The sequence below is a fragment of the Haliotis rubra genome, unplaced genomic scaffold (assembly GCF_003918875.1).
Source record: "Haliotis rubra isolate DU_JTF1 unplaced genomic scaffold, ASM391887v1 Scf301, whole genome shotgun sequence".
Taxonomy (NCBI): domain Eukaryota; kingdom Metazoa; phylum Mollusca; class Gastropoda; order Lepetellida; family Haliotidae; genus Haliotis; species Haliotis rubra.
The window spans coordinates 453,243-464,663 of NW_025766971.1; positions in this window are offsets into that span (position 1 = coordinate 453,243).

Below are 11,421 nucleotides of genomic sequence, written 5' to 3' on the forward strand. Positions count from 1 at the left end.
ATCGCCCGTAACTGTCGTTCGGAATGCCCCGTGTTAACCTTTGTCGCTTGATAGAAAACACATTCGGACATTCCCTTTAAGCGAGGCTCTGACAGATCAGATGAAAGGTCGTTCTGTTCTGACCTATAACGGGATCTTTGTGTAGCGGCAGCGACGACCAAGACCTGATTTTAATGAGACTGGCGGGGTGTCAGATTAATGTGAGGCGAAGTCAATCTACTGCATGTTATGAACACTACCCTAACAATGGCTGAACTTACGGGTTTCCTTGATGCGTCATGGGACTATCAAAGTGTGAGCAGAGGCAGTGAGTGAATATGGTTTTACGTCGCGTTTGGCAATATTCCACCAATATCACAGAGGGGGACACTAGAAATGGGCTTCATAACTTCAACCCATGAGGGGAATAAACGCTTTCACCGCTAGGCTGCCTCTCCGCCCTTGGGTTTTGAGCTCGTAACTGGCTGTGTCTCCGTGTGAGCAAAAACTGACAGTATTGTATTCAACACAACACTAGCCTCCTGTTGAAAACATGTAACCGTTCCGTGATGCTTCCACTGTCACGTGGACAAAGTCAAGGGCGGGCAATTCGATATCATGAGAACCACAGGAATGGAACCGGAAGTTAGTGTAGGCATCCCGAAATGCGAGCCCTTGAGATACGAAGGATGTCCATTCGACGATCTTGCATGCTTTGATATTCTTATTGAAGGTGTTCTATTGAATATAATTCTGGGTGTGATCTATATCATAGGATGAAGGTAATACGTTCAGAGTGATCTCCCTTGGAACAAACTGAAACTGCTGATTATTCTGTGTTGCAAGCCGAATGGCCACCCTATCCACTTTTAACCGGTTCTAACAACATTTACTTAACCCGGTTCTCGATGATCAAATAGAAGCGACATGTCTTTAGTTTATAGTCAACATCTACATGATCGTTTGTTAATTAGACAACTTTTCCCGTTCGTCATGCCAATGTCCAAAATTATATTGACGATTTGGTATGGACAAATGACTAGCTTTCATACAATTTAAGACGATTTGTTGTTTCGAATGTATAAATACTCCTAGAAACGAATAAGAGAACACATGAAAGTACAAGTGCTCCTTTATTAATTTCCAGAATTTGAACTCACAATGCAATACATACCTTGTGAAGAAACCTGGAAAAGAATAAAGGAGCACATGTACTTTCATGTGTTCTTGTATTCGTTTCTATGAGTATATATTTGCCATTTCATCGGTACGATTTTGCAGCAAACGGACAATAGCTTATTTGTTTATTATAGGCGTGGGTATATAAGGAAAACACCATCAGATTATCAATCCTTTTTATTTGCAAGACAAGGTACGTTTTTACTGTAGTCACAAGATTTAATTCCTTCGTTATAGAACAAATCATCTGGACATGTATACTCAACCTTGATCGATTCGCCCCCAAAGCCTCCAAAACAACGAATAAACCTTTTAGGTGGACAACCATTGCTGTAGTCTGCGTAGACGCCATAATCTAAAGATGGCGGACAGATCAAGATGGCGCCGCACGGTATGTTTGTAGCGTTATCGCACCTGTCTGTGCCCTCGTTGAAGAAGAGTCCCGTCTCGCACGTCACTGACTGGACTTCACCGCCGCGACATTTGTAGAACTGTTTTGTTGGACACCCGTTGGAGTAATCTGGGTAGTAACCTTCACTCACATCGACTGGGCAGATGAACTTGGTGTTTGGTGATGATAACGAATCTGAAGCATCAATTGGTCATGTTGTGATGTATTGTTTAACGCCGCTCTCAGCGATATCAGGGGCGGTGGGGTAGCCTAGAAGTTAACGCGGGTTCGATTCCCCACAGGGGTTCAATGTGTGAAGCTCATTTCTGGTGTCCCCCACCATGATATTGCTGGAATATTGCTAAAAGCGGCTTAAAACCAAACTCACTCACTCACTCTCGGCGATATCCAATTCAAGGGATGTAAATAATAGAGCAAACTGGGCAAGATGTTACTCTAGTCAAAGTCAGTGAGTTTTATCACCTCTTACAATAGGAACTGGACAGGTTGCTAGGGATCCACTAGTATTCTAACCCGGACTCCTTATGGGGAACGTCATGTGAGGGAGTATAGTGTTACGCCGCTTTTAGCAATATCACGGCGGGGAATGGGCCTCACACATATCTCGGAGTATTTACGTAGGTCCCGAACACTTCGACACAACGGCGTTTGACTGTAATGAGTGAGTGAGTTTAGTTTTACGCTGCTTTTAGCAATATTCCAGCAACATCACAGCGGGGGACACCAGAAATGGGCTTCACATATTGTTCCCTTGGGCAATCGAACCCAGGGCCTAGAATTTCGAAGCTCTCTTAGCGCTAAGATAGTCGTAAGTGTCATGCATTAACATTAACTTACGACTATCTTAGCGCTAAGAGAGCTTCGAAAATCTAGTTCCTGGTCTTCGGCGTGACTAGGCTACTACCCCAGTGCCCAGGAACATTACGTGGTATTGTGGAGTAAACTAATGTAGATTTACTGGACATAATATGATGACAATTCTAATACTGAACAAATCTTACAAGAACTTTTGATTCAGATAAACCCCGCTTGAAAGTACATTTGGGCAGTGTTTGGGTTTCCATTAAGAATATCTTATAAACGAAGGCCAAACTTTCAACCACAAGAAAATCAATCTTTCAACTGCTCTCCTAACGGGTTATTTGGTGCAAAACTGGAGAAAGGTTCGTGGCATTAATTAAGTGGTTGGAATCAAACTGGTGTTACCTCTTCGAGATATGCAGACTCCGTGCGCTTTGGTTGTGCACTGTTTGAGTTCAGCATCGAACGCCGACCCTCTGTAGCACCATCCTTTGTTGATAGGGTAACCATAGTAACAGAAGATGTAGTTGAAGCAGGTTTCACCAGGAATGATGTCAAAATCACGTGAGTTCCAGCATGGGTTGCCAATATCTGAACTTCCGGTACCAACAATTCCGACCACTGAAATGCATAACGAAGACAAGACATAGAATAATAATAATAATAATAATATTATGTTATTATGATCCTAACCGTGTATAAATTATCACAGACAAAATATGTATCCTCAGCATAAATGGTTTCAGATTGTTTAAAAAATGAAATTGGAGACCTATAGGAACTTTCCCAGCTACCAGTGATGAACTGGGGTATAAACGAGAAGACAACTGTATCTACTCTGCAGATTCAAGTAGACAATTCGCTACTAGATCAAACTTATTCACACAAGATGGTTTCATACCAGATCATGGCCTACAAGCAAGGATGACGTGGGATGCTGAGGATTTTGGATGTCATAATTTCGTTTTTCGTTTTTCAAGATTAAGATAGGCTTTTGTCTCGTCAAACGTCAACACACTTAAGCCTCGTTACATGCACTACAAACCCCCGGTGACGTACCCCATGGGGTAAAAATACCCCTGAGAGGGCAAATTTGTTCGTTTTAAACGGGTAAGATAGGCTATTGTCTGTCAAATGACAAGGCTTTAGATTAATTATTCAAGTTATTATATGCATGCATATATGCGGTCTCATAAAATCAGCTATTTCAGTCCAATGCTTTACGATCTGAGGGCACATTTAATGAAAGTGAACACTTGGCGAATTTAGACTGTCCAATCAAACAGAAGGATATGTTTTAATTCATTTTCGAGACACAGACATCAGGTTGTTTGTATCCGGCTCTAGACCATTTAAACACAGTAACTATATGTTCCATACCGTTAAGTGTCTTTGTACTCTAGATGAACCGGTATTCCACCAGGTAATGGTAGATTTAATAGTTTCCCTTGATCGCCAATAACATGTTCTTTGGTAGTTAGAAACACAGTGGTCAGTAATGGAGAGATAATACTTTGACAAAGTCTAAAACTTAACAAATATTGCCCCAAAATTAACGTAATATTGCCCTAAATTCTTTCCTGAAATAGACGAGTCTTAAAATCTTAATATTATCCTAGATTCTTTCCTGAAACAGAAAATCGTAATTGTAATATTACCATAGGATAGTGAGTTCGTTTAAAATAAATTGATAATTGTGTCTATCTGTCATATCTCGACACCAAGAATAGGTTTCACTCCTCTTCCCATATGGGGACTGAACCCGGGCTTTCGGCTTTAACCACTCGACTACCATGCGAATCGACACATTAGGACACAGAGTGTAACAAATGCCATTTAAGCTTTCTGAAAAAATCACATACACAATCATTCGTTTCTCCCTTCAAAAAATACTAAAATATACAGGAATAAAATTCAACAGAAAATCTTTCACAGTAATAATTGCACTATTTGTAACAGGATGCCCGAGTAGATACAGAAACCAACAATACACACTAAGCCTGGGGGTTCACTCGTTCGCGAGAACCCGGGTTCGATTCCCCAGATGGGTAGAATGTGAGACGCACGATTAAGGTGTCCCCTACCCTGATATTGGTGGAATACTGCTAAAAGCGGCGTTAGATGATATCATCATCATTTGGTGTTTATCGTTACACTTCTGGGACTCCAAATTTCGTGGCGGGTGTGAAACGATACATGCGTAAATAGCTACGTTCGTACTTATGTACTTACCAACAGCCACCCTCAGCCACGACAATAGCTCCATTTCACTTTCACCAAAGGTGTCTCCCAACCTCCTACACCATCCCAGAACTGACAACTCCGGATATCCGAAATCGCCCCAAGAACGGAATCCTTTAAGTGCCACCTTCCTTAAACTGTTTGATATCAAAACACCATTGTTGCGCGTTTACCTCTGTAGAGGAACAAATGAGCATATTTGCAAAGCCGCCATGACTTCAATACAGACGAGCACCTGTATTTGGCGGGTACGTAACTCTACCCTCGTGACTAATGCAGTCTGAACTTTCACCTTAGCCTTTGTAGAAACTATCCCCCGTTGCCATCACAATCGTCAGCTTGACACTTCACAGACTAAATTAGAGGATGTACAATTTCTAGTTTCGCGACCAGGATCCTTTTAGTGATGCATACATTATACAGTGAACCTGATAATTGAAAGTGAAGGGGTGTGTGAGTGTTTGGACGGGGATGCTTATAGCCTCTTTGAGCTTAATAAATTAAATAAAGGTGATGGTCTGATGTACCGACCGCACACGTGGGTGTCGATACCACTTTAAAGGTACTGGGTGAGGGCGGTTTTACGCCGCTTTTAGCAATATTCCAGCAATATCACGGCGGGGACACCAGAAATGGGCTTCACACGTTGTACCCATGTGGGAGATCGAACCCGGGTCTTCAATGCGACGAGCGGACGTTTTAATCATTAGGCTAACTCACCGCCCCTCAAAGGTACTGACGTGTACAGTATTTGTGTTAGTTATTATTTGTTTTAATAACTCCGGTTTGCTTGTATTCTTGTGTTTTAACATTTGTTTTTAGGTATGCATGAAACAGTCTTTATCCAAGGAGATAAGTGTGGCGTATGTTGTTATTGTTATTATCATCGTCATCGTCGTCGGTGTTGTTGCTGCTGGTCAAGAATAAGACAAATAGTGAAAATTACCGGCTTTAAACATACATCTGTGCTGAATCAGCGCACAGTCAGATTATTTTATTATTTATAAACTCCTGAAGCTCTAATGCCCGCATTTCTTGCGCCCACAACCGTGATATTGCTGTAATATTTCTAAAAGCGGCGTAAAACCAAACTCACTCATGCTAATGCCCGAGTACAAACACAAGACAAACAATCTAGCGCTCCGTGATTAACGCTGTACACAGTTTTCGTCTTTAAGTAGTCAGATATAAACAACTGTATCAAAACACCGTATATGTAGCAACTAAAACAGGCATAGTTCTTAAACTAAAATATGAGAAGAATGAAGCATGTATGTTAAGTTTGGCTAAAGTCTGAGACGTGGTAAATCAGTGCTGAATCCACTCTACATAATATCTTTAGATGTGTTCCACTTCAAACTAACCCAATACACACATGCAGCTCGTGGTACACAAACCTAATGAACCCCCATCTGTGTTCATTTGTAGATCATGGCCCGCTTGACAGAGAGGTCAATGTCCGTCACGTGCGTGCCACCTAAATCTGGGTGTAAATACAGTTCTTCTGATTAAACGTACACCACTAAGGATGGGGTCAACGAGGGTCATTTCTGGCAAATATGGACTCCCCCATTTGGTCTAGTGATATTACTCTTCTCTCGACACGTGGGCAATACTGAATACATACTCTTCATTAAATCCAGTGGGCGGTGGGGTATCCTAGTGGATAAAGCGTTGGCTCGTCACGCCGAAGGCCGGGTTCGATTCCCCACATGATGGCCTTGACATTTAAGTGACCTAAGCAGTAAATTGGTAAGAATAATTTCAGAGGATAAATATTTATAAATATAATTTCCTAAAAATGAATCAATATCGAATCCATTTTTACAACCTCTAAAATTATTCTTAACAATTTACTGTTCCGTACATCATCCAAAATAGAAGGAATATTGCAAAGTTCATATTTCGCGCCCATATTAGCAAACAGTCAATATCTTACAGTATATAATATTTTCCACCAATCGGATGGTCCAATTCAGTTTCTCGTATCTGCTCAGATCACTTGAATGTCAAGGCCATCTATGGCCGACAAGTGAGTATGATTGCCGATGGTTTTGGAGAAAATGTTAGCCGAATGAAGCAACTGGAAACCAAGAAACGAGGTGCAACGGAGTAGTTTACTGTAGGAGGCTGTACGAGGCGATGACAACTGACATGAATCGTGACGTCGGTTACCATGGCGGTGACGTCATTACTGTGACGTCATGCAAAATATTGTACTACAGTACAAAGAAACTCTTCCGCAACCTCTTTATGAAACCGGTTTCGGTTTGAAACCAAAAACATAACAAAATACGCTATTTTGTCAATTTAAATGCATGTAAGACGTGGGTAATAAATGGAAATACCACACTCGGTCTCATTACATACGAATTATACGAAACTCGTGACCTTCCTATAGGTTATCTGACCTCGCTTTCGCTCCGGTCAGATACCATAGGAAGGACAGTCATTTCGTATAATTCGTATAGGCCGGGTTCGATTCCCCACATGATGGCCTTGACATTTAAGTGATCTAAGCAGTAAATTGGTAAGAATAATTTCAGAGGTTAAATATTTATAAATATAATTTCCTAAAAATCCAATATCGAATCCATTTTACAACCTCTAAAATTATTCTAACAATTTACTGTTATTCCAGCTCCCATCATCCAAAATAGAAGAAATATTGCCAAAGAGTTCATATTTCATCGCACCATATTAGCAAACAGTCAATATCTTACGGTATATTATATTTTCCACCAATCGGATGGTCCAATTCAGTTTCTCGTATCTGCTCAGATCACTTGAATGTCAAGGCCATCTATGGCCGACAAGTGAGTATGATTGCCGATGGTTTTGGAGAAAATGCCTGCTTACTGTCGAGGAAATGATTTGTAGATGTTGAAATAAGTTTTTAGACCCGTGGAATGCCGCTGCCGATCAAATCTAGCCCTACATGGGTGCTGTCAACATGGCTTGAATTAATAAACAAATTTAAAAGGTGAGTTTTTGCTGTCTTGGGTGATCCATGATTTTGGCTTGGAATTGCGGAGGTAGCTGTTTTCGGTGAGTCGTGGCGTATAACTTTTGAAATAATGATCCGGTGTGACCATTTATAGCTCATTTTGTAGTCTATATACCTATATGTCTTTCTAACGCTGTTTCTAAGCGTGACACGCCCCTGTGCCCGAAGGGACCCGTCTACAGGATATTTTGCCGGGAACCACAGCTGAGCTAAATGATCTCCAGACACATGTACGCCCACCCAGCATATGCAGTAAGAAACGACTCTCATCGGAAAAAAGTGAACCCTTGATGCAATGTTCCAGCGAACACGTTGTTTACACCAGGGACATCTTGCTGCTTTATGAGCTGGAAACAGATATATATGCCTGATGTGTCTTCTAGACGTGTATCCTGAACATACATTGACTACGTAATTCAGTCCTCATTTCACATAGCAATCTAATACTAGTATCCTTAGTTGTCTGTATTAACACCATGTTAATCTCCAATAATCACACAGAGCTCATAGCTCTGATATTTTGATAAAAACAATCCCTGATGAAGTACCATCAACAATTCATCAACAAAGTCTCAAAGGCATTAAAATCGAGGGCATGTATACAATTTTGTCAAGGTTGCTTTGTGAAAAGAGGTCAATATGTGAATCATTAATGATGTCAGCATGTGAATAATGATACTCAGCATTGGCTGGGCTTACAGTAGAGTCCTGGTTTTCCCTGGTAACCACTGTTGGCTTAACGATGTGCCTGAGTCCCATGAACGGTGCCTGACAATGCTCTATCATCTCGTATTGTTGTCTTACGGGTCTGCCAAATCTTGGAAGATCTTTAATATCATTGGCAGCCGTGAGCTTGTTCAGGAGTCCTGAAAGGATTGCGCCCAACTTGAAGTTCAAATTGTCTGAAAGACATTCCTGCATTGCTCATGCCAATAACTGGCCCGTGAAAGTCCGGGTTAGAATGACCCTTCAGTAACCCATGCTTGTCGTACAAGGCGACTAGCGGGATCCGGTGGTCAGGCTCGCTGGCTTGGTTGACACATGTCATCGGTTCCCAATTGCGCAGGTCGATGCTTATGCTGTTGATCACTGGATTGTCTGGTCCAGACTCGATTATTTACAGACCACCGCCATATAGCTGGAATATTGTTGAGTGCGGCGTAAAACTAAACTCACTCACTCATGCCAATAATTGGCTGTTGATCATTGTCTGGTCAAGAATCGATATTTACAGACCACCATCATATAGAATATTGTTAAACATCGAATCAACCCAACTTATATTTTCTGATCCAAACATCTAATTTTCACCGCGATTTGGACTTACCATGTTTCGTCGGATAATCACGTCTCAACCAAATATATTTTTCAGCTATGGTGGTCATATGAATATAATCGAGTCTGGACCACACAATCCAGTGACTGACATCATGAGCATCAAAGTACGACACGAATACGATGACGTGTTGACCAACAAAGTCAGCTAGCCTAACCACCCAATCCCATTAGTCGCCTCTTACAAGCATGGGTTGCTGAAGACAAACTAGTCTCAGAGACTGAATGTGTTCTTGCAATGACAGTTCGTATTTACAAGAAATCACAACAAAACCATGTTCATTAAATGCATACTTTATTCAATCATTACAAACTGCACAACCAACCAATCACTCGTCCATAACTTAAATAGTTCACACCGACACTTACGTACCCCTTTCACCAGTCTATGCACACACTTCAACAGGAAACAAGCAGCTGTACACATCGAGTGCAAGGATCCTACTTGTGGCAACGAAGACGTACGTCAGTGATACTATGGGTATAGTATGGGACAGATCAACATACAATGTTAAAAGCAGGGCTTAATGTACCAGAGCATCACACGGGAGGAAGCTCACAACGAGGGTTCTGGGGTTGGGTAGAACTACTGCATTCGCCATTTCCGTAACCTCCAAGAAGATCTGTTGTCCGGAATAACACGAATGGGCTACGAATGGAAACTACATTCGTGACATTCGTCACCACTCGTCCCTTTCCGTAACCTTCGGCTTGTCCCGGAATATCACGAGTTGGTCACGAATGCATTCGTGACGGACTCGTGTTATTCCGTGACAAGCCGAATAGCGATCTTCTTGGAGGTTACGGAAATGGGCACCACTCGCCCCTTTCCGTAACCTCCAAGAAGATCGCTATTCGGCTTGTCCCGGAATAACACGTTGTTCACGAATGGGTATTAGAATAACACGAGTGGGTTACGAATGGGATCTACTGTTTAACACGTACACATCACATTAGCCCAGGGTAACTGAGTACTTTACTTCAGATCACCGGACTGGAAAATGTATCAGCAATGTTAAATAAACTGATATTTATTTAGAAGCAGAAAATGAATGAATATGGTTTTATAGTGCAATATTCCAGCCATGTAACTATATCTTACATCAAGTGTTAGCTCCACAGACTGCCAACATGAGGATTAAACCCCTTCCTTCAGCAAGTCCAGCAAACACTCTCACCGTTAGGCTACCCAATTCCCTAAATGTTTGGGAGATATGAAACTATGGTATAGCCTAATACAGTGCATGTGGCTGTATGGGGAAACATAGGGTGGACGTAGTCCAAATGTTTCTATGCTAGGGTTTTGGAAATTATTGGGATGAAATTCTCTAAAGTGTTTGAGTAGCATGTGATATGGATGGAACTGCCATTATGGATCTGTAGAAAGCTGAATTTGCAAAGGTAGATATTCTTAGGTATTTTGTATCTAACTAAATCAGCAAATTAAACATAGTTCACATTTTACCATACTAAATCTCATAACAACAGATAGTATTTGCGATAAATAGTTATTGAATACCCCCAGGTCAATAGGTCAATGCCTAATGCATGAAGTAATTATTATCATGATGATAACGCTATACATAACATCATATACAAATGTCAGTCAAGATAATCATTAGCTACGTATATCAAATGATATAAAAGATGAATCAATGATACAAACATGAAAATGAACACACAGTTGCAATATTCGCAACTCTCTCAAGTGCTCTCCATCAAGAGCACTACTTTCCCCACAACTAATATTACAATACATGTTTCTCTCTCAAGTACTCTTCAACAAGAGTGTTACTTTCCCCACAACTGATATTACAATACATGTTACTCTCTCAAGTTATCTCCAACAAGAGTGCTACTTTCCCCACAACTTATATTACAATACATGTTACTCTCTCAAGTACTCTCCAACAAGAGTGCTACTTTCCCCACAACTTATATTACAATACATGTAACTCTCACCAGTATTCTCCAACAAGAGTGTTACTTTCCCCACAACTGATATTACAATACATGTAACTCTCACCAGTATTCTCCAACAAGTGTTATTTTCCTCACAACTGATATTACAATACATGTATCTCTCACCAGTACTCTCCGACAAGAGTGTTATTTTCCTAACAACTGATATTGAAATACGTATAAATTGACCCAGTACACTCCAACAAAGTGTTACTTTCCTCACAACTAATATTGAAATACATGTCACTCTCCCCAGTACTCTCCAACAATAGTGTTACTTGCCTCACAACTGATATTGCAGTATATGAAACTCTACCTAGTATTCTCTGACAATAAATACAAACTGATAAATACAAACAGTTAACTAAATTACCATACATGTACAATGTATTCTGTTAAATGGATAATATCCTGTTGAATGTGGGGAGTTAAAATCTGCCCATACCACTTTGAAGACAACAGCATTGCACATGTTTTCATGGAAGAGTTGGCGACCATGCACAAT